Below are 27,383 nucleotides of genomic sequence, written 5' to 3'. Positions count from 1 at the left end.
AGGATAGTAGACGATGGATGTTTTTGCGAATGGAAAGCTGTTTCCACAGGGCTCAGTGTTGGGTCCCTTGCTGATTGTGCTTTATATTAATGATTTGGACTTAAATGTGGGAGGCATGATTGGGAAATTTGCTAATGACACAAAAGTTGGCAATGGAGTTGATAGTGAAGAGGATTAGCTGTAGACTCCAGAATGATATCAATGGTTTGGTTAAGTAGGCGGAAAAGTGGCAAATGGAATTCAATCCAGAAAAGTGTGAGGTAATACAGAATAAACTGGAGGATATTGAGAGGGGTAGAAGAAGTGAGAGACCTTGAAGTGCATGTCCACAGGTCCCTGAAGGTGGCAGGCCAGGTAGAGTGGTGAAGGTAGCACTTGGAATGCTTTCCTTTATTGGCCAAGGTATAGAAGACAAAGCAGGGATGTCATGCTGGGACTGTATAAAATACCAGTTAGGCCACAGCTGGACCATTGCGTACAGTTCTGGTCATCACATTACAGGAAGGACATAATTGCTCTGCAGAGATTACAGAGGAGATTTACAAGAATGTTGCCAGTTATGAGGAAAGATTGGATAGGCTGGGGTTGTTTTACTTAGGAAAGAAGGCTGAGGGGTGACTTAATTGAGGTGTACAAAATTATGAGAGGCCTGGATAGAATAGACAGGAAGGACCTGTTTCCCCGAGTGGAGAGGTCAATTACCGGGGGCACAGATTTAAGGTGATTGGTAGAAGGATTAGAGGGGACATGAGGAAACATTTTCTCACCCAGAGGCTGGTAGGTGTCTGGAATTAACTGCCAGGAATGGTGGAGGAGGCAGAAACCCTCAATTCTTTTAAAAGGTACCTGGACATGCACCTGAAGTGCTGTAACCTACAAGCCTATGGACCAAGTGCTGGAAGGTGGGATCAGATTGGGTGGCTTTTTTTTCCAGTCGGCACAGACACGATGGACTGAATGGCCTCCTTCTGTGCCGTAATTTTTCTATGGGTTTTAAGGAGTCAGCTCCTATAGCAGAGAGAAGCTGCAGGGGGGTGAGGGGCAAAATAAAATCCTCTGATTCACCACCAAACTCTCAATTTCTACTGTTCCCAAAACCACAGGGGAAGGGGTGAAAGAGGATGTAAAACACAGATGGCTATGAAATGGATGCTATCACAAACACGTGACTGCAAAGGCTATGAGGGTGCGTTCAACCTGACACTGTGTAAACTATATCTTGTACGGCCACTGATTGATGACAGTGTTGAAAGGTAGATCCAATTGCAAATAAACTGTGAGAAGCTCCGTTGGATGATCTGCATGCATCGCAGGAATATTCCATTAAAACTCCCAGATGGAACTAGTGAGGACAACATTCAATAATGCATTCATATTCATCAGAGCATTGCTTGGATTAAGAAGCAATATTTACATAGAAAATGGCAGAAACGGGCTCCTTGGATGACGAGAGAGATAGAGATGATGAAACAAAAAAGAGGGTGTATGATGCATCTCAGGTGAACTCTTCAAGTGAGAACCAGGCCAAATACAAGTTGAGAGGGGAGGTGAAGAGGAAAATAAGACTGGCAAAGAGAGAATACGAGAATAGAATAGCAGTCAAGATAAAAAGAAATACAAAAATCTTCTACAAGCATGTAAATAGAAAGCAGGCAGTAGGAGGTGCAGTGGGGCCTATTCGGGACAGAGGCTTTTTTTTTACTCATTCATGGGATTTTGGCATCACTGGCTAGGCCAGCATTTATTGCCCATCCTTAATTGCCCTTGAGAAGGTGGTGAGCTACCTTCTTGAACCGCTGTAGTCCTTGGGGTGTAGGTACACCCACAGTGCTATGAGGAATGGAGTCCCAGGATTTTGACCCAGCAACAGCAAAGGAACGGAGATGTAGTTCCAAGTGAGGATGGTGTGTGGTATGGAGGTGAACTCGCAGGTAGTGGCGTCGCCATGTATCTGCTGCCCTTGTCCTTCCAGGTGCTGTCGAAGGAGCCTTGGTGAGTTGCCACGGTGCATCTTGTAGATGGTACACATTGCTGCCACTATGTGTCAGTGGTGAAGGGAGTGAATGTTGAAAGTGGTGGATGGGATGCCAATCAAGCTGGGTGCTTTGTCCTGGATGGTGTCGAGCTCCTTGAGCGTTGTTGGAACTGCACCCATCCAGGCAAGTGGAGAGTATTCTATCACACTACTGACTTGTGCCTCGTAGATGGTGGACAGGCACCAGGGAGTCAGGAGGTGAGTTATTCACTGCAGGATTCTCAGCATCTGACCTGCTCTTGTAACCACAGTAGATATGTGGATGCTCCAGTTCAGTTTCTGGTCAATGGTAACCCCAGGATGTTGAGAGCGGGGGATTCAGCGATGGTAATGCCATTGAACATCAAGGGGAGATGGTTAGATTCCCTCTTGTTGGAGATTGTCATTGTTTGGCACTTGTGTGGCACAAATGTTACTTTCCACTTATCAGTTCAAGCCTGGATGCTGTCCAGATTTTGCTTCATCTGGACACAGGCTGCTTCATTATCTGAGGAGACGCAAATGGGCCTGAACATTGTGCAATCATCAGCGAACATCCCCACTGCCTATGATTGAAGGAAGGTCATTGATGAAGCAGCTGAAGATGGTTGGGCCTAGGGTAATGTATGCTTAGAGGCACAGGGTAAGACTAGAATATTTAATGAGTATGTGCTATTGGCATTTACTAAGAGGAATCTGACAAAAATCAGTAGAAATGGAGAGAGTAGAGACAATGGATATGTTAACAATTGAAAGGGAGGATGTACTGGAAAGACTGGCCATGCTTAGGATAGATAGGTCACCTGGTCCTGATGGCTTGCATTGTAGGTTGCTAAAAGAAGTGGGGATGGAGATAGCGCAAGGGTTTGTCATAATCTTCCCTAGATATGGGAGAGGTGCCAGAGGATTGGAGAATGGCAAATGTGACACCTTTATTCAAGAAAGGGTGCAAGGACAGTCCTAGTAGGCCAATTAGCTTAACATCAGTTGTGGGAAAGGTTTTAGAAACAATAATCAGGGGAAAAAAATCAAAAGGCACTTGAAGAGGTTTGAGTTAATTAAGGATAGTCAGCACAGCTTTGTAAAAGGCAGATGATGCTGGACTAATCTAATTGAATTTTTTGATGAAGTTACAGAGGTTGATGAAGGGAATGCGGTGGATATTGTCTACATGGATTTTTAGAAAGCGTTCAACAAAGTACCACACAAAAGGCTGGTTAACAAAATTGAGGTTCATGATTTAGGAGGGTCAGTGTCCAATTGGATAAAAAATGTGGTTGAAGGATAGAAAACAGCAAGTCACAGTAAATGGTTGGTTTTTTTTTTAGCCTGGAGGATGGTAGACAGTGGTGTTCCCCAAGGGTCAATGCTCGGATCACTGATTTGTATGCTATATATAAATGACTTGGATCTTGGAATAGAGAGTAGAATTTCAAAATTTTCTGATGATATCAAACTTGGAGGAATGGCAAACAACGAGGATGATATGAATTGCCTGCAACAGGACATAGATAGGCTTGCAGATAAGTGGCAGAGGGAATTTAATACAGACAAGTTTGAGGTGATGTATTTTGGCAAAAAGGATAGGGTGAGACAATATAGACTGAATGGCACAGTTCTAAAGAGTGTGCAGGGACAGAGGGACCTGGGAGTGCATGTGCATAGATCTTTGAAGCTGGCAGGACATATTGAGAGAGTGGTTAGCAAAGTTATTTATGGGGCTTCATAAATAGAAGCAAAGAGTACAAAAGCAGGGAAGTTACGCTGAACCTATACAAAGCTCTGGTGACGCCACAACTCGAGTATTGCGTCCAATTCTGGTCACCACAGTTCAGGAAAGATGTGCAGATCCTTGAGAGGGTGGAGAGCAGATTTAACAGAATAGTTCTAGGGATAGTTACAAGGTTAGGTTGGAAAAGCTGGGGCTGTTCTCCCTGGAGCAAATGAGATTGAGGGGAGATTTGATACAGGTGTACAAGATGACAGGCTTAGATAAGTTAGACAAGGAAAAACTGTTACCATTAACTAATGGTCCAAGGACTAGGGGATGCAGATTGAAGGTTTTGGGCAAGAGATGTAGTGGGAATGTGAGGAAGAACTTTTTTTTAAAATGCAGCAAATGGTAATGACCTGGAACTCACTGCCCACGAGGGTGGTGGAATTGGAGACAATCAATGATTTCAAAAGGAAATTGGATGGGCACTTGTAGGAAATAAGCTTGCAAGGTCACAGGGATCAAGCGGGGGAATGGGACTGACTGGATTGCTCTGCGGGGAGCCGGCATGGACTCGATGAGCCGAATGGCCTCCTTCGATGCCATAAAAGACCATCAGCCCCGGGCCTGCTTCCATTCACTGTGGGATGCTGGCTCAGTTGGGATTCAGTGTATCCCCTCAGTTTCTTCTCAACAGCAGGAAAAAATAAGTCATCCCAGTGCTCTCATAGAAAGGACTTACATTTCATGTCCTACAAACGAATTAGGAAGAGTAGGCTACTCGGCCCCTCGAGCCTGCTCCGGCATTCAACAAGATCATGGCTGATCTGATTGTAACCTCAACTCCACATTCCTGCCTACCCCCAATAACTTTTCACCACTTATCAAGACTCTAGCCATCTCTGTCTTAAAAATAGTCAAAGACTCTGCTTCCACTGCCTTTTGAGGAAGAGTTCTAAAGCCTCACAATCAGAAAAAAAATTTCTCATCTGTCTTATTTTTAAACAGTGACCCCTAGTTCTACATTCTCCCACAAGAGGAAACAGCCTTCCACAGTCACCCCGTCAAGACTCCTCAGAATTTTGTACATTTCAATCAAGTCGCCTCTTACTCTTCGAAACTCCAGCGGATACAAGCCGAGTCTGTCCAACCTTTCCTCATACAACCTGCCCATTCGAGGTATTAGTCTAGTAAACCTTCTCTGAACTGCTTCCAACGCATTTTATTTAAGGAAAGATATGAGAGACCAATACTGCATATAATGCTCCAGATGTAGCATAACCTCCCTACATTTGTATTCAATTTCCCTTGCAATAAACAATAACTTTCTATTAGCTTACCTAATTACTTGCTGCACTTGGACACTAACCTCTTGCAATTCGTGCACTAGGACACCCAGACCCTTCTGCATCTAACAGCTCTGCAATCTCTCACTATTTAGATATGTTTCTTTTTCATTCTTCCTGCCAAAATGGGCAATTTCACATTTTTGCACATTATACTCCATTTGCCAGATCTTTGCCCACTCACTAAACCTATCTATATTCCTTTGCAGCCTCATGTCTTCTGTACAACTTACTTTCCTGCCATCAGCAAATTTAGCAGCCATACCTACAGTCCCTTCATCTAAGTCATTTATATAAATTGTAAAAGGTCAAGACCTCAGCACAGATCCTTGTGGCACACCACTCGCTATATCTTGCCAACCAGAAAATAACCCATTCATGTCTACTCGGTTTCCTGTTAGCTAGCCAATCTTCGACCCATGCCAATATGTTACCCCCTACACCATGTGCTTTTATTTTCTGCAATAACTTTTGATGTGGCACCTTATCAAATGCCTTCTGGAAATCTAATTACAGTACATCCACCAGTTCCCCTTTATCCACTTCTTCAAAGAACTCCAATAAAGTGTCACAACCAATGGTACATTTGAAGTGTATTTTTTTTTAATTCATACATGGGATGCGAGTGTCACTGGATAGGCCAGCATTTATTGCCCAAGCCCAATTGCCTTGAGGTGGTGATGGCAAACTGCCTTCTTGAACTGCTGCAGTCTGTGTGGTGTATCTATACCCAGAGTGCTGTTAGGGAAGGCGTTCCAGAATTTTGACCCTGTGATGATGAAGGAACATTTTATTTCCAAGTCAGGATGGTGTGTGACATGGAAAGAAACTTGCAGGTGATGGTGTTCCCCTGCACCTGCTGACCTTGTTCTTCTAGGTGGTAGAAGTCTTGGCAAAGTGCTGTTGAAGCCACCTTGGTGAGTTGCTGCAGTGCATCTTGCAGATGGTACACACTGCTGCTATGGAACGTCAGTGGTGGAGGGAGTGAATGTTTAAGGTGGTGGCTGGGGTACCAATCAAGTGGGCTGATTTGTCATGCGTCCTGAGTGTTGTTAGAACTGCACTCATCGAGGCAAGCGAATCCTCCTGAAATGATCATACACCTGAAATGTGCCTTGTTGATGATGGAAAAGATTTGGGGAGTGAGGGGTGAGTTTCTCATCGCAGAATATCCAGCCTCTGACCTGCTCTTATGGTCACAGTATTTGTGTGTCTGATTCAGTTAAGCTTATAGTCAATGGAACCCCCAGGCTATTTATGGTGGTGGATTCAGTGGTGGTTAGAGTCTCTTGTTGGAGATGGTCATTGCCTGGCACTTTGTGGCATGAATGTTACTTGCCACTTATCAGATCAAGCCTGAATGCTGTCCAGGTCCTGCTGCACGTGGACATGGACTGCTTCAGTATCGAGTTGTGAATGGAACTGAACACCTTGTGATCATCAGCAAATACCCCCACTACGGACCTTATGATGGAAGATCATTGATGACGCAGCTGAAGATGGTTGGGCCAAGGACACTGCCCTGAGGAACTCCTGCAACTCAGTCCTGGGACTGAGATGATTGGCCTCCAACAGCCACAAACATTTCTTTTGTATTAGGTACAATTCTAGCCAATTCCCACTGACTTCAATTTTACAAGGATTCCTTATTTTTGTTTTGTAGGGAAAATGCGGCAGCCAATTTGCACACAGTAAGCTTCCATAAATAGAAATGAGATATTGAATAGATAATTTTTTTCAGTAACGTTGGTTGAGGAATATATATTGGTCAGGACACCTGGGAGAACTCTCCAGCTCCTTTCCAGTAGTGCCACGAAATTCAACCGGGCCTCAAGGTAACATCTCATCCAAAAGACAGCAGCTTCAACAGTACAGCACTCTCACTGCTGCTCTGAAATACCAGCCTAGATCTGACAGCCAGTGAAAGGGCAAAGTATGGCGAAACAGAACTACATATTGGGATTAGTTTTTTTTTCTTTTTTATAAGAGCGACTAGCCTCCAGATCATACACCATGCAATCAGCAGCTCACTGAAGAAAGAATTGCAGGAGGAGAATCTCTTTGGTGCCGGCACATTGAGAGATCCTCAACAAGACATGATTTGAGAATGTGACCATTAAAGTTTGTAACACTGCTGCCCTACAGACGCAGAAGAAATAGAAGCTTCCTCCAATGATGCCTGTTGGAAAATCATCCAATTTAAATCTGAAATGCTCATCGCCGCAGCCACCGAAAACCTTCCAGGTTCTAAATGTAGTTTTATTCTTTGTTACTTACCCTCGCACCATCTTCCCCTCGCACCCCTTTTCCCCCACCTCCTCCCACTGGCATCTACCTATCCCGGGAGAGTCCAAGGCTAAGGGAGTAAACCCTAACAGAAACTCCGGAGCGGAACCCCGAAGGCGGTCATGCATCACCTTTGACATGTTTCCAGCAGTTCCTGCAGCTATACAGTCGTGCTCTGCACTCCTTTGGACCCCACCAGGAAGGCCGAGAGGGGGGTTTTGATGCTTGGGCAACTCACAACCTCCATACGTCCGCACAGGCATGCGTCATGGAGAGGTCACTCCATAGTCGCCTGACAGCGACCAAAACAACACGGAAGGCAGCAGTTACAGGTTATAAGTCCAGCTCAATTGGTGTAGAGATTGGCCGTCATGGGTTGCCTTTGTTGGTGGGAGAGGTCATCGCATTTCACTGGACAGCTACCGCCCGCCTCAAACTGGGCAGCCCCCGGTCAGTAAGGTTCTGTCCTGCCACAGTCCACCTGCTTCAATGGGTGCTTGGAGCTCAGGGTCATTGCCCGACAAGTGGACTGTAATACCGCACCAAACAGCACGACAAAAAAGGAAAAAAGGTATCAGCCCTTCGTTTTGCAAGCTGGAACGTCAGAACTGTGTGTCCTGGCCTGTCGGAAGACCTTACACAAATCAACAATTCTCAGAAGACCGCCATCATTAACAACGAGCTCAGTAGACTCAATTTGGACATTGCAGCACTTCAGGAGACATGCCTCCCTGTGAGCGGATCTCTAAGAGAGCAAGACTACACCTTCTTCTGGCAGGGTAGGGATCCTGAAGAACCAAGACAGCATGGAGTGGGCTTCGCCATCAGAAACTCTTTGCTCAGCATGATAGAGCCACCCTCAAATAGCTCGGAACGCATACTGTCCATCCGACTGTTCACCGCCTCTGGTCCAGTACACCTACTCAGCATCTATGCTCCAAGACTCTGCTCCCCACCTGAAGCTAAAGACCAATTCTACGAGGAACTCCATAATATCAGTAGCATTCCCAATACCGAACACCTGTTCCTGCTGGGGGTCTTTAATGCCAGGATTGGGGTCGACCATGAATCATGGCCCTCCTGCCTTGGGCGCTATGGCATTGGAAGGATGAATGAGAATGGACAGAGACTGCTCGAGTTGTGTACCTATCAAAACCTCTGCATCACCAACTCGTTCTTTCACACTAAACCCTGTCACCAGGTTTCTTGGAGGCACCCAAGATCACGTCGTTGGCACCAGCTGGACCTCATCGTCACAAGGCGAGCCTCTTTAAACAGCGTTCAAATCACACAGCTTCCACAGTGCGGACTGTGACACCGACCACTCCCTGGTGTGCAGCAAGGTTAGACTCAAACCAAAGAAGCTGCATCACTCCAAGCAGAAGGGCCGCCTGCGCATCAACACTAGCAGAATTTCTCATTGTTACATAAGTTTCTAAATTCACTTGAAAAAGCCCTTCAAAACACTCCTACAGGGGATGCAGAGACCAAGTGGGCCCACGTCAGAGATGCCATCTGTGACTCAGCAATGACCACCTATGGCAAGCGTGTGAAGTGGAATGCAGACCGGTTTCAATCTCACTTTGAAGAGCTGGAACCTGTCATAGCTGCTAAGCGCATTGCACTGCTGAACTACAAGAAAGCCCCCAGCGAGTTAACATCCGTAGCACTTAAAGCAGCCAGAAGCATTGCACAAAGAACAGCCAGGCGCTGCGCAAATGACTACTGGCAGCACCTATGCAGTCATATTCAGCTGGCCTCTGACACTGGAAACATCAGAGGAATGTATGACGGCTTTAAGAGAGCTTTTGGGCCAACCATCAAGAAGATTGCCCCCCTCAAATCTAAATCAGGGGACACAATCACTGACCAACACAAGCAAATGGACCGCTGGGTGGAGCACTACCTGGAACTGTACTCCAGGGAAAATGTTGTCACTGAGACTGCCCTCAATGCAGCCCAGTCTCTGCCAGTCATGGATGAGCTGGACGTACAGCCAACAAAATCGGAACTCAGTGATGCCATTGATTCTCTAGCCAGCAGAAAAGCCCCTTGGAAGGACAGCATTACCCCTGAAATAATCAAGAGTGCCAAGCCTGCTATACTTTCAGCACTCTACGAACTGCTTTGCCTGTGCTGGGATGAGGGAGCAGTACCCCAGGACATGCGCGATGCCAATATCATCACCCTCTATAAAAACAAGGGTGACCAAGGTGACTGCAACAACTACTGTGGAATCTCCCTGCTCAGCATAGTGGGGAAAGTCTTCGCTCGAGTTGCTTTAATCAGGCTCCAGAAGCTGGCTGAGCGTGTCTACCCTGAAGCACAGTGTGGCTTTAGAGCAGAGAGATCCACCATTGACATGCTGTTTTCCCTTCGCCAGCTACAGGAGAAATGCCGTGAACAACAGATGCCCCTCTACATTGCTTTCATTGATCTCACCAAAGCCTTTGACCTCGTCAGCAGATGTGATCTCTTCAGACTACTAGAAAAGATCGGATGTCCACCAAAGCTACCAAGTATCATCACCTCATTCCATGACAATATGAAAGACACAATTCAGCATAGCGGCGCCTCATCAGACCCCTTTCCTATCCTGAGTGGTGTGAAACAGGGCTGTGTTCTCGCACCTACACTGTTTGGGATCTTCTTCTCCCTGCTGCTCTCACATGCGTCCAAGTCTTCAGAAGAAGGAATTTTCCTCCACACAAGATCAGATGGCAGGTTGTTCAACCTTGCCCGTCTAAGAGCGAAGACCAAGGTACAGAAAGTCCTCATCAGGGAACTCCTCTTTGCTGACGATGCTGCATTAACATGCCACACTGAAGAGTATCTGCAGAGACTCTTCGACAGGATTGCGGCTGCCTGCAATGAATTTGGCCTAACCATCAGCCTCAAGAAAACGATCATCATGGGACAGGACGTCAGAAATGCTCCATCCATCAATATCGGCAACCACGCTCTGGAAGTGGTCCAAGAGTTCACCTACCTAGGCTCAACTATCACCAGTAACCTGCCTCTCGATGCAGAAATCAACAAGTGCATGGGAAGGGCTTCCACTGCTATGTCCAGACTGGCCAAGAGAGTGTGGGAAAATTGCACACTGATACGGAACACAAAAGTCCGAGTGTATCAAGCCTGTGTCCTCAGTGCCTTGCTCTACGGCAGCGAGGCCTGGACAACGTATGTCAACCATGAGCGATGTCTCAATTCATTCCATCTTCGCTACCTCCAGAGAAGCCTTGGCATCAGGTGGCAGGACCATATCTCCAACATAGAAGTCCTCGAGGCAGCCAGCATAGACACCCTACTGAGCCAGCGGCGCTTGAGATGGCTAGGCCATGTGAGCCGCATGGAAAATGGCAGGATCCCCAAGGACATTTTGTACAGCGAGCTCGTCACTGGTATCAGACCCACCGGCCGTCCATGTCTCCGCTTTAAAGATGTCTGCAAATGCGACATGAAGTCCTGTGACATTGATCACAAGTCGTGGGAGTCAGTTGCCAGTGATTGCCAGAGCTGGCGGGCAGCCATAAAGGCGGGGCTAAAGTGCGGCAAGTCGAAGAGACTTAGCAGTTGGCAGGAATAAAGACAAGCGCAAGGGGAGAGCCAACTGTGTAACAGCCCCGACAACCAATTTTATCTGTAGCGCCTGTGGAAGAGTCTGTCACTCTAGAATTGGTCTTTATAGCCATTCCAGGCACTGCTTCACAAACCACAGACCACCTCCAGGCGCTTACCCATTGTCTCTCGAGACAAGGAGGCCAAAGAAGACTTTAAAAATTGCCTATTTCTACCCTGGCAAACAATAGGATATGCAACTTCCCACCAGAATGTGCTGCTGCAAGATATCTTTCGCACCCATCAGTGAACTGAAAAATTGGCAGCAATTGAGAATATAAAGCAGCAGGAAAATGAAACACAAAGTGCCTAGAAAAATCAGTAAACCGCACTAAAAATCATGAACCAACTGCAAAGAAAAACTGCCAAGAAAACTCCAGAAAAATTCAAGTGGAAGTGATCTGAGTGGGGGAAAGAGCAGAAAAAAGTTAAGAGGAAAGCCATTAGCTGACCCTAAAGGACAGTACTTAAAGGGAATTTTTTTTTTTAAAAAGGGAAATGTTTCCAGACAATTTCCCAATGCTGGATGACAGGTACATATCGTGTGCCAAGTTACTGCACTGTGAACACAGATTCCTTGTCAGGATAATAAGCCGAACTGCAGAACATTTCACCTATCAACTCACATCTCCGCTGCTTAATCTGGTCCCATTTTAGATATCGTGCAATTTTTACATCATTGTGATCTGGTTTTGACACTAAACCAATACAAATAAAACACTATAGTGGGGAATGGTGTTGCTGAACTGATGGCACTATGCATCTTGGCGAACAGTATGGCATTTCTTGAGCGATCTCAGCTGTGCAGCCCAATAGAGTTTAGTGGTAAAACATCAGACAGGGGTCCTGACCCTGATTGCTATCCAGTCACTCGTACTAGAAAGCAAGCCTGAGTGGACAGTGGGTGATAACAGGATTGAATTTAGCCACAATGTCCCTCCCCCATCGACCCCTTCCACCCCACAACATACGAATATACAAATTAGTAGTAGTAGGCCACTCGGCCCTTCGAGCCTTCACCACCATTCAATAAGTTCATGGCTGAACTGATTACTCAACATTTACCCCGATAACCTTCCACCCTCTTGCTAATCAAGAATCTATCTACCTATGCCCTAAAAATATTCAAAGACTCTGCTTCCACCACCTATTGAGGAAGAGAATTCCAAAGACTCATGACCCTCAGAGAAAAAATTTCTCATCGGCTTTAAATGGGTGACCCCTTATTTTTAAACAGTGACCCCTAGTTCTAGATTCTCCTGCAAGGGGAAACATCCTTTCCACATCCACCCTGTCAAGACCCCTCAGGATCTTATATGTTTCAATCAAGTCGCCTCTTACTCTTCTAAATTCCAGCGGATACAAGCCGAGCCTGTCCAATCTTTCCTCATAAGACAGCCCGCCCATTCCAGGTATTAGTCTAGTAAACCTTCTCTGTACTGCTTCCAATGCATTTATATCTTTCCTTAAATAAGGAGACCAATACTGTACACAGTACTCCAGATGTGGTCTCACCAATATATTGTATAAGTGTAGCATAAAGTCCCTACTTTTGTATTCAATTCACCTTGCGATAAACGATAACATTCTATTTGCTTTCCTAATTACACGTGCTGTACCTGCATGTTAACCTTTTGCGATTCATGCACTTGGACACCTCTGCAATTTCTCACCATTTAGATAATATGCTTCTTTTTTATTCTTCCTGCCAAAGTGGATAATTTCACACTTTCCCACATTATACTCCATTTGCCAGATCTTTGCCCACTCACTTAACCTATCTATATCCCTTTGTAGCCCCCTTATGTCCTCTTCACAAGTGACTTTCCTGTCTACCTTTGAGTCATCAGCAAATTTAGCAACCATACCTTCGGTCCCTTCATCTAAGTCATTTATATAAATTGTAAAAAGTCAAGGCCCCAGCACTGATCCCTGTGGCACACCACTCGTTACATCTTGCCAACCAGAAAATGACACATTCATGCCTACTCTCGGTTTCCTGTTAGCTAGCCAATCCTCTATCCATGCCAATATGCTACCCCCTACACCATGAGCTTTTATTTTCTGCAATAACCTTTGGAGGTTGGGGGGGAGGGGTGTGAAAGGTTATCGGGGGTAGGTGGAAATGTGGAGTAATCAGTTCAGCCATGAACTTATTGAATGGCGGAGCAGACTCGAGGGGTCCAGTGGCCTACTCCTGCTCCCAATTCGTATGTCCATACGTGGCACCTTATCAAATGCCTTCTGGAAATCTCAGTACAACACATCCACCAATTCCCCTTTATCCACAGCACATGTAACTCCTTCAAAGAACTCCAAAAATTGGTTAAACGTGATTTCCCTTTCACAAAACCATGTTGACTCTGCCTGATTACTTGAATTTTTCTAAATGCCCTGCTAGAATGTCTTTAATAATGGCTAACATTTTCCCTAAGACAAATATTAAGCTAACTTGCCTGTAGTTTCCTGCTTGCTGTCTCCCTCCCTTTTTGAATAAAGGAGTTACATTCGCTATTTTCCAATCTAATGGTCCTTCCCCAAATCTTGGGAATTTTGGAAAATTAAAACCAACATTAACTATCTCACTACCCTCGGATGAAGTTCACCAGGACTAGTCAGCCCGCAGCTCCAACAATTTGTTCAGTACCACTTCACTGGTCATTGTAATTTTCTTGAGTTCCTTCCACCCTTCCATTTCCTGATTTACAGCTAATACTGAGATGTTACTTGTATCCTCAATAGTGAAGATCGATGCAAAATATCTGTTCAATTCATCTGCCAACTCCTTATCAGTTATTAAATCCCCAGACTCACTTTCTATAGGACCAACGTTCACTTTGTTAAATCTTTTCTTTTTTAAATATATATAGAAACTCTTACTATCTGTCTTTACATTTCTATATAGCTTTCTCTCATACTCTAATTTTATCTTATCAATCTTTCAGTCATTCTTTGCTGTTTTTTATATTCTGTCCAATCTTCTGACCTGCCTCCCAGCTTTGCGCAATTATGGGCTTTTTCTTTAAGTTTGATACTATCGTTAACTGTTTTAGCTAACCACGGATGGTGGCTCCTACCCCTGCAATTTTTCTCTCTCATTGAAATGTATCTATTGTGTATTCTGAAATATCCCCTTAAATGTCTGCCACTGTATCTCTATTGACCTATCCCTTAACCTGATTTGCCAATTCACTTTAGCTAGCTCTGCTTTCATGCCCTCATAATTACCCTTATTTAAGTTTAATACTAGTCTTGGACCCATTCTTCTCTCCCTCAACCGGAATGTAAAATTCAATCATATTATGATCGCTGCTACCGAGGGCCTTAACTATGAGGTCATTAATTAATGCTATCTCGTTGCACAATACCGAGTCTAGTACAGCCTGCTCTCTGGTTGGCTCCAGAACGTATCGTTCCAAGAAATTATCCTGAAAACATTCAATGGCTACATTCTATGAAAACATCTAGGCTACCTCTGCCCATCTGATTTTTCCAGTCTATAAAATCCCCCATAATTATCACTTTCTGACAAGCTGCCATTATTTCTTCTTTTATACCCTGTCCTATAGTGTGGTTCATGTTAGGTGGCCTGTACACAACTCCCACAAATGACTTGCCTTTAAGATTTCTCATCTCTACCCAAACTGCTTCTACATCCTGGTCTCCTGAACTTAAGTCATCCCTCTCTATTGCACTAATACCATCATTAATTAACAGAGCTACCCCTCCACCTTTTCCTGGCTTCCTGTCCTTCCTAAATGCCATGTACCCTTCAATATTTAGGTCCCAATCCATGTCATCCTGCAGCCATGTCTCTGTAATGGCTATCAGATCGCACTTATTTATTTCTATTTGTGCTCTCAGTTCAACTGTTCTGTTTCGAATGCTACATGCATTCACATACAGCGCCTTTAGTTTTGTCCTTTTATTATTTTTGTAACCTCTCGCCTTATCTGTTGATTTACTCTTAGATTTGTATGCTCTGTCCCTTCCTGTCACAGTCTGTTTATCATTTCCCATATTAACAGTTAAATAGGCTGTTAACTCTCATTGTCTAAGCCTGTACATCAAGACCAGCTACTTGAACAAGGTACTGGAGGGGAAAACAGCAAAGACAGGTCAAAAAATTATTATTTAAAATTCTGCTACTTCTACTGAATAAATGCACAGATTCCAAGAGCTGGCTCAGCAGAGATTTGCTAAGCGTTAGCGTTTTATTAAGAAAACATCTCACGCAGGGTCGCCAAGCAGCAGTTTAATTCACAAATTTCCAAAATGGAGGCCTCATACGCCAAATAGTAGAGAGGCAAAACCAGCTGTAAAAAAGGGACTAGAAAATTTAAAGTGCTCAGTGCCCACACATAATTATTCAAAAATTCATTCAACCCATTGCACTTTCCTCCGCCTCAATACAAATTACCCCAAACTTAGTTACCTTAAGACCAACACGACCGTCTCTCCTCAGTAACCAGTTCAGTAGTGAAAAGCCTGTTTCCCGTAAGATAATAAATGGCCTTATCTACTCAGATACTGGAACAGTCCAGCACTCCCTGAACCTTGTTCTGCTGCATACATTTATTAGTTATATTATTCTCATGAGCAATACTCCTACTCCAGTCTGAGAAAAAAAAACAGCCAAGGTTCCTGCTTTTGATTCTCAGCCATGGATCAGTGATGGCAACGTCACCTTGGAGTCAGTCAGCAGTTTGTGGGTTCAAATCCCACTCAGATTTGAGCGCATTATTAGCAAAGTTAAAGCACATGGGATAGGAGGTAACATACTGGAATGGATTAAGGATTGGATAACAGGCAGAAAACAGAAAGTAGGAATAAACGGTTCATTTATTGTGTGACTAGTGGTGTACCACAAAGATCAGTACTTAGGCCCCTCCTGTTCACAATATATTTACAATCTATATAAATGACTTGGATGCAGGGATAGAAGGTACTATAGCCAAATTTGCAGATGACACTAAGATAGGTGAGACAGTAAGTTGCAATAAAGAAATAAGAAATCTACAAATGGGTATGGATAGATTAGATAAATGGGCCAAAATCTGGCAGATGGATTTTAACATGGATAAGTGTGAGGTTATCCATTTTGGTTGGAAGAATAGAAAGGCAAATTATCTAAATGGAGTGAAACGTCAGAGTGCTTCGGTGCAGAGGGATCTGGGTGTCCACGTGCATGAATAGCAGAAAAATAGTCTGCAGGTACAGCAGGTGACAAGGAAGGCAAATGGAATTTTGGCATTTATTGCTAAAAGAATAGAGTATAAAAGTAGGGAAGTGTTGCTGCAACTGTACAAGGCATTAGTGAGAACGCAGCTGGAGTATTGCGTACAGTTTTGGTCCCCTTACTTGAGAAAGGATGTCGTTGCATTGGAGGCAGTTCTGAGGAGGTTCACTAGATTGATTCCAGAGATGGGGGGTTTGTCTTATGAAGAGAGATTGAACAGTTTAGGCCTTTACTCTCTGGAGTTTAGAAGAATGAGGGGAGATCTAACTGCGGTATATAAGATGATTAAGGGGATTGACAAAGTAGACATAGAGAGGATGTTTCCTCATGTGGGGCAATCTAGGTCATAGTTTTAGGATAAGGGGTAGCAGATTTAAAACAGAGATGAGAAGAAATTACTTCTCTCAAAGGGTCATGAATCTGTGGAATTCACTACCCCAGAGTGCGGTGGATGCCGAGACATTGGGTAAATTTGAGGAGATAGACAGATTTTTTAATTAGAAGTGGGTTGCAGGGTTATGGAGAATGGGCAGGAAAGTGGAGTTGAGGTCAAGATGAGATCAGCCACGATCGTATTGAATGACGGAGCAGGCTCGAGGGGCTGAATTGCCTACTCCTGTTCCTAGTTCAATGATTTGGATGTGGGGACCAAATGTAATATTTCCAAGTTTGCAAATGACACAAAACTAGGTGGGAATGTCTTGTGAGGAAGATGCAAAGCGGTTTCAAGGGGATTTGGACAGACTGAGTGGGCAAGAACGTGGCAGATGGAATATAATATGGAAAAATGTGAGGTTATTCATTTTGGTAGGAAGAACAGATGTGCAGAGTATTTCTTAAATGGTAAGAAATGAGAAAGTGTAGATGTACAAAGGTACAAGTGTCCTCGTCAAAAAATCACTGAAAGCTAACATGCAAGTAATTAAGAAGGGTAATAGTATGTTAACCTTTATCGCAAGAGGATTTGAGAACAGGAATAGTGAAGTCTTGCTTCAATTGTATAGAACCTTTGTTAGACGGCACCTGGAGTAGTGTGTGCAGTTTTAGTCCCCTTATCTTAGGAAGGATATTATTGCCATAGAGGGAGTGCAACAAAGGTTCACCAGACTTGTTCCCAGGATGGCGGGACTGTCCTATGAAGAGAGATTGGGGAAACTGGGCCTGTATTCTCCAGAGTTTCGAAGAATGAGAGGTGATCTCATTGAAACCTAAAAAATACTTAAAGGGATAGACAGGGTAGATGCAGTTAAGTTCTTTCCCTTGGTTGGAGAACCGAGAACCAGGGGACACAATTTCAAAATAAGGGGGAAGCCACTTAGGACAGAGATGAGGAGAAATTTCTTTACTCAAGAGGGTTGTGAATCTTTGGAATTCTCTACCCCAGAGAGCTGCGGAAGCTTAGTCATTATGTTTAAAGTAGAGATTGACAGATTCCTAAATGCCAATGACATAAAGGGATATGGGAATATGTTGGGAAAAAGGCAATGAAGTGGATGATCAGCCATAATCTTATTGAATGGCAGAGCAGGCTCAATGGGCTGAATGGCCTACTCCTGTTCCTATAATCGAGGCTGACACTTTGGTACAGTACTGAGGAAGAGTTGCATTCTTAGAGATGCAGTCGTTTTGATGGATGTCAAACATCACACGGTGCTATTTGTAGAGGAGCAGGAAAGGGTTCCCCAAAAGTCCCGGTCAATATTTATAATTAACCAACATCAGTAAATTAGTTTAGTTTAGTTTAGAGATACAGCACTGAAACAGGCCCTTCGGCCCACCGAGTCTGTGCCGACCATCAACCACCCATTTATACTAATCCTACACTATTCCCATATTCCTACCACATACCCACCTGTCCCTATATTTCCCTACCACCTACCTATACTAGGGGCAATTTATAATGGCCAATTTACCTATCAACCTGCAAGTCTTTTGGCATGTGGGAGGAAACCGGAGCACCCGGAGGAAACCCACGCAGACACAGGGAGAACTTGCAAACTCCACATAGGCAGTACCCAGAATTGAACCCGGGTCGCTGGAGCTGTGAGGCTGCGGTGCTAACCACTGCGCCGCCCACTTGGGCATTATCTCATTTCTGTTTGTTGGACCTTGCTGTACACAAATGGGCTATTGCATTGCCCATCATTACAACAGCACAAGTACTTACTCCGAAAGTATTTAATTGATTAGATGCGTTTTGGGACATCTCGAGGTCATGAAAGGCTTCCTTTCTGAATTAATCCACACACTCAGCATAGTGATGAAGGTCACTACCTCCCAAGGGTTAGCAAGAGCGGCACAGTGGTTAGCACCACAGCCTCACAGCTCCAGCAACCCGGGTTCAATTCTGGGTACTGCCTGTGTGGAGTTTGCAAGTTCTCCCTGTGTCTGCGTGGGTTTCCTCCAGGTGCTCCGGTTTCCTCCCACATGCCAAAGACTTGCAGGTTGGTAGGTTAATTGGCCATTATAAATTGCCCCTAGTATAGGTAGGTGGTAGGGAAATATAGGGACAGGTGGGGATGTGGTAGGAATATGGGATTAGTGTAGGATTAGTATAAATGGGTGGTTGATGGTCGGCACAGACTCGGTGGGCTGAAGGGCCTATTTCAGTGCTGTATCTCTAAACTAAGACTGGCTCTAGGAAAAGTGACCATATGCACCCACCCTGGCTAACCCTGTCCTCATTCAATAGCCCTGATCAGGAGTACAAACGTGACTTGAGTTTTTATTCTCCTGAATTTTAACCACCAAGGACCATGACAACAAAGACCACATTTAATTAGGTTGGGTACAGAATAAACAGTTCTAAGTGACAAACACAGGTGTCTTAAAGCAATGCAGACAGATGTGTGTAACTACTAATTGAAAGCAGCATGCATGTTTTGCTGGGGTTTATGGTACAAACATGTCCTAACACTATGGAGTTCCCTGTTCCAGCTCATGCACAGCTGGATACTTGTGCTCCCGTATTATGGAAAGTTATTGTGATCATCTCTGTCAAAGTCTGCAACACAAAACAGGTAGGGGGAGGGCAAACGACACGGGGAAGCGGTGGTGTGGGCAAGTAACGGGTGGGTGGGTAGGAGGACTGTGTCGGGAGAAGTATGATGGCTTTGGGGAGGGTTGTGAGGCAATGGCATCACGTGGGGTGGGTCCGACAGCATGGGCGGGTGGGGTCAACAACACTGTGGAGTCATGTGGGGGGATGGGGGCGGTGACGTGGTGATGGTGTGGGGCAGTGTTTATTTTCATTCATTCATGGGATGTGAGCGTTGCTGGTAAGACCAGCATTTATTTCCCACCTTCATTGCCTTGGGAAGGTGGTGGTGAACTGCCTTCTTGAACAGCTGCAGTCTAGCTAGTGTAGGTACACCCATAGGGCTGTTAGGGAGGGAGCTCCAAGGTGTTGACACAGTGACAGAGAAGTAACTGAAATATAGTTCCAAGTCAGGATGGCGAGTGACATGGGAAAGAAATTTGCAGGTAGTGGTTTTCCAGTGCATCTGCTGCCCTTGTTCTTCTAGACGGTAGCAGTTGCAGGTTTGGAAGGAGCTTTCAAAAGGAGCCTTGGTGAGTTGATGCAGTGAGTCTTGTAGACAGTACACACTGCTGCCACTAAGCGCCGGCGATGGAGGAAGTGAATGTTTAAGGTGGCGGATCAAGTGATCAAGTGGCTGCTTTCTCCTGGATGGTGTCGCGCTTAGAGTGTTGTTGAAGCTGCATGCAACCAGCAAGTGGAGAGTATTCCATCACTCTCCTGACTTGTGCCTTGTAGCTGGACAGGCTTTGGAAAGTCAGAAGGTGAGTTACTTGCCACAGAATTCCCAGCCTCTGACCTGCTCTTCCAGCCACAGGATTTATGTGGCTGGTCCAGTTCAGTTTCTGGTCAATGGTAACACCCAGGATGTTGATAGTGGGGGATTCAGCGTTGGTAATACCACTGAACGTCAAGAGGAGATGGTTACATTCTCTCTCATTGATGATCATTCCCTGGCACTTGTGTGGTTACTTGCCACTTTTCAGCCCAAGCCTGAATGTTGACCAGGTCTTAATGCATCTAGACACAGACTGCTTCAGTAGTTGAGGAGTTGCAAATGGAACCGTGCAATCATCAGCAAACATCCCCACTTCTGACCTTATATTAGAGGGAAAGCTCATTGATGAAGTAGCTGAAGATGGTTGCACATAGACACTACCCTGAGGAACACCTGGGGCTGAGATGATTGGCCTCCAACAATCACAACCATCTTCCTTTGTGCTAGGTATAACTCCATCCAGTGGAAAGCTCCCCCACAACAATTTCCACAGACTTCAATTTTGCAAGGGCCCCTTGATACCACACTTTATCAAATGCTGCCTTGATGTCAAGGGCAGTTACTCCCACCTCACCTCTAGAATTCAGCTCTTTTACCTATGTTTGCACCAAGGCTGCAATGAGGTCTGGAGCTGGGTGTCCCTGGTGGAATCGAAACAGAGCAGTGGGCAGGTTGTTGCTGAGTAAGTGCTGCTTGATAGCACTGTCTGCAATACGTTCCATCACTTTGCTGATGATTGAGAGTAGACTAATGGGGCAGTAATTGACCAGATTGGATTTGTGCTGCTTTTTGTGGACAGGACACACCTGGGCAATTTTCCACATTGTCGGGTACATGCCAGTGTTCTGGCTGTACTGGAATAGCTTGGCTAGGGGCACAGCTAGTTCTGGAGCACAGGTCTTCAGTACTGCAGCCAGGATACATGGGTGATGTGAGGTGGACGGAAATGCCGGAAGGAATGGGGCCAGGGTGCCAGGTGATGTGAGGATCATCAGGGTAATGTGGGGGGGCTGTTAGGGGTAAGGGTTGATACTAGGATGATGTGGAAGGTGTTGTTGGGGATAAGGGCGTGGAAGGTGATGTAGTGGTTGTGGGGGGAGGCGGAGATGCTGTCAGGGTGAGGTGGGGGAGTTGCTAGGTTGATATGGAAGAATGTCAGGGTGAGACAGAGGTTTGTTGGAGATAAGGGGAGATGTTAGGGTGATTATGGGAGAATGTCAGGTGAGGCGGGGAGTTGTTAGGGATAAGTGGGGGATGTTAAGTTGATAGTGGGGGATGTTAAGTTGATAGTGGGGGATGTTAAGTTGATAGTGGGGGATGTTAAGTTGATAGTGGGGGATGTCAGGGTGAGGCAGGGGCTGTGGGGGATAAGGGGGGGATGTTACGGTGATACCGGGGAATGTCAGGGTGAGGCAGGGGAGCTGTTGGGGATAAGGGGGGACGTTACAGTGATACTGGGGAATGTCGGGGTGAGGCGGAGGCTGCTGGGGGTAGGTGGGGGTGGTTGAGTTGATATGGGGAATGTCAGGGTGAGGCGGGGGAGCTGTTGGGGATAAGGGGGGGGATGTTACGGTGATACCGGGGAATGTCAGGGTGAGGCGGGGGAGCTGTTGGGGGAAAGGGAGGGGATGTTACGGTGATACTGGAGAATGTCAGGGTGAGGCGGGGGAGCTGTTGGGGGCAAGGGGGGGGGGGGTGTTACGGTGAACTGGGAGATGTCGGGGGTGGGGGGGGGGGAAGATGTCGGGGGTGGGGGTGGGGGTGGAGAAGATGTCGGGGGTGGGGGTGGGGGTGGGGGGAGAAGATGTCGGGGGTGGGGGTGGGGGTGGGGGGAGAAGATGTCGGGGGTGGGGGTGGGGGGGGGGGGAAGATGTCGGGGGTGGGGGGGGAAGATGTCGGGGGTGGGGGGGGAAGATGTCGGGGGTGGGGGGGGAAGATGTCGGGGGTGGGGGGGGAAGATGTCGGGGGTGGGGGGGGAAGATGTCGGGGGTGGGGGGGGAAGATGTCGGGGGTGGGGGGGGAAGATGTCGGGGGTGGGGGGGGAAGATGTCGGGGGTGGGGGGGGAAGATGTCGGGGGTGGGGGTGGAAGATGTCGGGGGTGGGGGTGGGGGGGGAAGATGTCGGGGGTGGGGGTGGGGGGGGAAGATGTCGGGGGTGGGGGTGGGGGGGGAAGATGTCGGGGGTGGGGGTGGGGGGGGAAGATGTCGGGGGTGGGGGGGGAAGATGTCGGGGGTGGGGGTGGGGGGGGAAGATGTCGGGGGTGGGGGTGGGGGGGGAAGATGTCGGGGGTGGGGGTGGGGGGGGAAGATGTCGGGGGTGGGGGTGGGGGGGGAAGATGTCGGGGGTGGGGGTGGGGGGGGAAGATGTCGGGGGTGGGGGTCGGGGTGGGAAGATGTCGGGGGTGGGGGTCGGGGTGGGGGGGGAAGATGTCGGGGGTGGGGGTCGGGGTGGGGGGGGAAGATGTCGGGGGTGTGGGTGGGTGGGGGAAGATGTCGGGGGTGTGGGTGGGGGGGGGGGAAGATGTCGGGGGTGGGGGTGGGGGTAAGATGTCGGGGGTGGGGGTGGGGGGGGGGAAGATGTCGGGGGTGGGGGTGGGGGGGGGGAAGATGTCGGGGGTGGGGGTGGGGGTGGGGGGGGGGGAAGATGTCGGGGGTGGGGGTGGGGGAGAAGATGTCGGGGGTGGGGGTGGGGGTGGGGGGGGGGGGGAGAAGATATCGGGGGTGGGGGGGGGGAGAAGATGTCGGGGGTGGGGGTGGGGGGGGAAGATGTCGGGGGTGGGGGTGGGGGGGGAAGATGTCGGGGGTGGGGGTGGGGGGGGAAGATGTCGGGGGTGGGGGTGGGGGGGGGAAGATGTCGGGGGTGGGGGTGGGGGGGGAAGATGTCGGGGGTGGGGGTGGGGGGGGAAGATGTCGGGGGTGGGGGTGGGGGGGGAAGATGTCGGGGGTGGGGGTGGGGGGGGAAGATGTCGGGGGTGGGGGTGGGGGGGGAAGATGTCGGGGGTGGGGGGGGAAGATGTCGGGGGTGGGGGTGGGGGGGGGGGAAGATGTCGGGGGTGGGGGTGGGGGGGGGAAGATGTCGGGGGTGGGGGTGGGGGGGGGAAGATGTCGGGGGTGGGGGTGGGGGGGGGGAAGATGTCGGGGGTGGGGGTGGGGGGGGAAGATGTCGGGGGTGGGGGTGGGGGGGGAAGATGTCGGGGGTGGGGGTGGGGGGGGAAGATGTCGGGGGTGGGGGTGGGGGGGGAAGATGTCGGGGGTGGGGGTGGGGGGGGAAGATGTCGGGGGTGGGGGTGGGGGGGGAAGATGTCGGGGGTGGGGGTGGGGGGGGAAGATGTCGGGGGTAGGGGTGCGGGGGAAGATGTCGGGGGTGGGGGTGGGAAGATGTCGGGGGTTGGGGTGGGGGGGAAGATGTCGGGGGTGGGGGGGGGAAGATGTCGGGGGTGGGGGTAGGGGGGGGAAGATGTCGGGGGTGGGGGTGGGGGGGGGGAAGATGTCGGGGGTGGGGGTGGGGGGGGGGAAGATGTCGGGGGTGGGGGTGGGGGGGGGAAGATGTCGGGGGTGGGGGTGGGGGGGGGAAGATGTCGGGGGTGGGGGGGGGGAAGATGTCGGGGGTGGGGGGGGGGGAAGATGTCGGGGGTGGGGGGGGGGGAAGATGTCGGGGGTGGGGGTGGGGGGGGGAAGATGTCGGGGGTGGGGGTGGGGGGGGGGAGGATGTCGGGGGTGGGGGTGGGGGTGGGGGGGGGAGGATGTCGGGGGTGGGGTGGGGGGGGAAGATGTCGGGGGTGGGGTGGGGTGGGGGGGGAAGATGTCGGGGGTGGGGGGCATGTCGGGGGTGGGGGGCATGTCGGGGGTGGGGATTGGGGCACGTCGGGGGTGGGGGTTGGGGCACGTCGGGGGTGGGGGTTGGGGCACGTCGGGGGTGGGGGTGGGGGCACGTCGGGCGTGGGGGTGGGGGCACGTCGGGCGTGGGGGTGGGGGCACGTCGGGCGTGGGGGCACGTCGGGCGTGGGGGTGGGGGCACGTCGGGCGTGGGGGTGGGGGCATGTCGGGCGTGGGGGTGGGGGCATGTCGGGCGTGGGGGTGGGGGCATGTCGGGCGTGGGGGTGGGGGCATGTCGGGGGTGGGTGGGGGGATGACGGGTGGATGTCGGGGGTCAGTGGGGGGATGTCGGGGGAATGTTACGATGATGCTGGGGAATGTCATTGTGAGGCGGGTGACCTGTTGGGGGTAAGGGGGGGGATGTTACGATGATAGTGGGGAATGTCATTGTGAGGCGGGTGACCTGTTGGGGGTAAGGGAGGGGGATGTTACTATGATACTGGGGAATGTCAGGGTGAGGCGGGGGTGCTGTTGGGGGTAAGGGGGGGCGGATGTTACGGTGATACTGGGGAATGTCAGGGTGAGGCGGGGGAGCTGTTGGGGGTAAGGGGGGGGATGTTACGGTGATACTGGGGAATGTCAGGGTGAGGCGGGGGTGCTGTTGGGGGTAAGGGGGGGATGTTACAGTGATACTGGGGAATGTCAGGGTGAGGCGGGGGAGCTGTTGGGGGTAAGGGGGGGAATGTTACGGTGATACTGGGGAATGTCAGGGTGAGGCGGGGGTGCTGTTGGGGGTAAGGGAGGGGGATGTTAAGGTGATACTGGGCAATGTCAGGGTGAGGCGAGTGAGCTGTTGGGGGTAAGGGGGGGGATGTTACGATGGTACTGGGGAATGTCAGGGTGAGGCGGGGGAGCTGTTGGGGATAAGGGGGGGGGATGTTACGGTGATCCTGGGGAATGTCAGGGTGAGGCGGGGGAGCTGTTGGGGGTAAGGGGGGGGGGATGTTACGGTGATCCTGGGGAATGTCAGGGTGAGGCGGGGGAGCTGTTGGGGGTAAGGGGGGGGGGGATGTTACGGTGATCCTGGGGAATGTCAGGGTGAGGCGGGGGAGCTGTTGGGGGTAAGGGGGGGGGGATGTTACGGTGATACTGGGGAATGTCAGGGTGAGGCGGGGGAGCTGTTGGGGGTAAGGGGGGGGATGTTACGATGGTACTGGGGAATGTCAGGGTGAGGCGGGGGAGCTGTTGGGGATAAGGGGGGGGGATGTTACGGTGATCCTGGGGAATGTCAGGGTGAGGCGGGGGAGCTGTTGGGGGTAAGGGGGGGGGGATGTTACGGTGATCCTGGGGAATGTCAGGGTGAGGCGGGGGAGCTGTTGGGGGTAAGGGGGGGGGGATGTTACGATGATACTGGGAAATGTCAGGGTGGGGGGGGTGCTGTTGGGGGTAAGGGAGGGGATGTTACGGTGATACTGGGGAATGTCAGGGTGAGGCGGGGGAGCTGTTGGGGGTAAGGGAGGGGATGTTACGGTGATACTGGGGAATGTCAGGGTGAGGCGGGGGAGCTGTTGGGGGTAAGGGGGGGCGGATGTTACGGTGATACTGGGGAATGTCAGGGTGAGGCGGGGGAGCTGTTGGGGGTAAGGGGGGGGATGTTACGGTGATACTGGGGAATGTCAGGGTGAGGCGGGGGTGCTGTTGGGGGTAAGGGGGGGATGTTAGTGATACTGGGGAATGTCAGGGTGAGGCGGGGGAGCTGTTGGGGGTAAGGGGGGGAATGTTACGGTGATACTGGGGAATGTCAGGGTGAGGCGGGGGTGCTGTTGGGGGTAAGGGAGGGGGATGTTACGGTGATACTGGGGAATGTCAGGGTGAGGCGGGGGAGCTGTTGGGGGTAAGGGGGGGAATGTTACGGTGATACTGGGGAATGTCAGGGTGAGGCGGGGGAGCTGTTGGGGGTAAGGGGGGGGGATGTTACGGTGATCCTGGGGAATGTCAGGGTGAGGCGGGGGAGCTGTTGGGGGTAAGGGGGGGGGGATGTTACGGTGATCCTGGGGAATGTCAGGGTGAGGCGGGGGAGCTGTTGGGGGTAAGGGGGGGGATGTTACGGTGATCTTGGGGAATGTCAGGGTGAGGCGGGTGAGCTGTTGGGGGTAAGGGGGGGGGATGTTACGGTGATCCTGGGGAATGTCAGGGTGAGGCGGGGGAGCTGTTGGGGGTAAGGGGGGGGATGTTACGGTGATCTTGGGGAATGTCAGGGTGAGGCGGGGGAGCTGTTGGGGGTAAGGGGGGGGGGATGTTACGATGATACTGGGAAATGTCAGGGTTGGGGGGGGTGCTGTTGGGGGTAAGGGAGGGGATGTTACGGTGATACTGGGGAATGTCAGGGTGAGGCGGGGGAGCTGTTGGGGGTAAGGGGGGGGGGATGTTACGGTGATCCTGGGGAATGTCAGGGTGAGGCGGGGGAGCTGTTGGGGGTAAGGGGGGGGGGGATGTTACGGTGATCCTGGGGAATGTCAGGGTGAGGCGGGGGAGCTGTTGGGGGTAAGGGGGGGGGGATGTTACGGTGATCTTGGGGAATGTCAGGGTGGGGGGGGGTGCTGTTGGGGGTAAGGGAGGGGATGTTACGGTGATACTGGGGAATGTCAGGGTGAGGCGGGGGAGCTGTTGGGGATAAGGGGGGGGGATGTTACGGTGATCCTGGGGAATGTCAGGGTGAGGCGGGGGAGCTGTTGGGGGTAAGGGGGGGGGGATGTTACGGTGATCTTGGGGAATGTCAGGGTGAGGCGGGGGAGCTGTTGGGGGTAAGGGGGGGGGATGTTACGATGATACTGGGGAATGTCAGGGTGAGGCGGGGGAGCTGTTGGGGGTAAGGGGGGGATGTTACGGTGATCCTGGGGAATGTCAGGGTGAGGCGGGGGAGCTGTTGGGGGTAACGGGGGGGGATGTTACGATGATACTGGGGAATGTCGGGGGGAGGGGGGTGGTTTGGGTCGGGCGTTCTTTGCGTGAGGATGCTGTCAGCGGGCCTTCTCTCCAGCCCAGCCCGCTCCCTGAAGCCCGGCCGCTGTCACCCTGCCACGATCTTTCGGGCCCAACCACTCAACAGTCACTCGGTGTCGCCCAGGATCAGCGAGAGGTCCCACTGTACACTTACCCTACTGGGCGGCTGGCCGATTCCCGGCCTCACTCACTCACTCACTTAGTTAGTTAGTCAGTCAGTCACGAAGCAACGAGCCGCTCAGTCCCAACCGCCTGGAAACCCGACACAAACAAGCAAGATGGCGGCAGGCAAACGCATCGCCTCATCACGCTCATCAATATGCACACGCAGCCTGCTGACGCCATTGCGCCTAATCAATATTCATAAGCTGGAATGAGCGAAGGGGAATGGGGGAGGCGCACCTCTGAGGCCTTAACCGGAACCGCACAGAAGCTGCCGGACCTGCTGAGTATTTTCAGCATTTCTTGTTTTTAATTAATATTCACACTTCGTGCAACGCACTGTGTTTACCATATTTACATATTCATA

General features: G+C 49.8%; 1 protein-coding gene across 4 annotated transcripts in view; it reads right to left on the bottom strand.

Moving 5' to 3' along the window:
* Positions 1 to 27,153, bottom strand: part of ip6k1 (inositol hexakisphosphate kinase 1) — a 131,900-nt gene extending 104,747 nt beyond the window's left edge. For 2 of the 4 annotated variants that reach the window (XM_068051360.1, XM_068051359.1), the window contains exon 1: positions 27,009 to 27,153. The gene's annotated coding sequence lies outside the window, so the exon portion shown is untranslated. The remainder of the gene's footprint in view (positions 1 to 27,008) is intronic. The other 2 variants (XM_068051361.1, XM_068051362.1) reach the window with 2 other exon arrangements.
* Positions 27,154 to 27,383: the final 230 nt, after the last annotated feature.

The sequence above is a fragment of the Heterodontus francisci genome, chromosome 19, assembly GCF_036365525.1.
Source record: "Heterodontus francisci isolate sHetFra1 chromosome 19, sHetFra1.hap1, whole genome shotgun sequence".
Taxonomy (NCBI): Eukaryota; Metazoa; Chordata; class Chondrichthyes; order Heterodontiformes; family Heterodontidae; genus Heterodontus; species Heterodontus francisci.
This window is presented reverse-complemented; position numbering and strand designations above follow the sequence as displayed.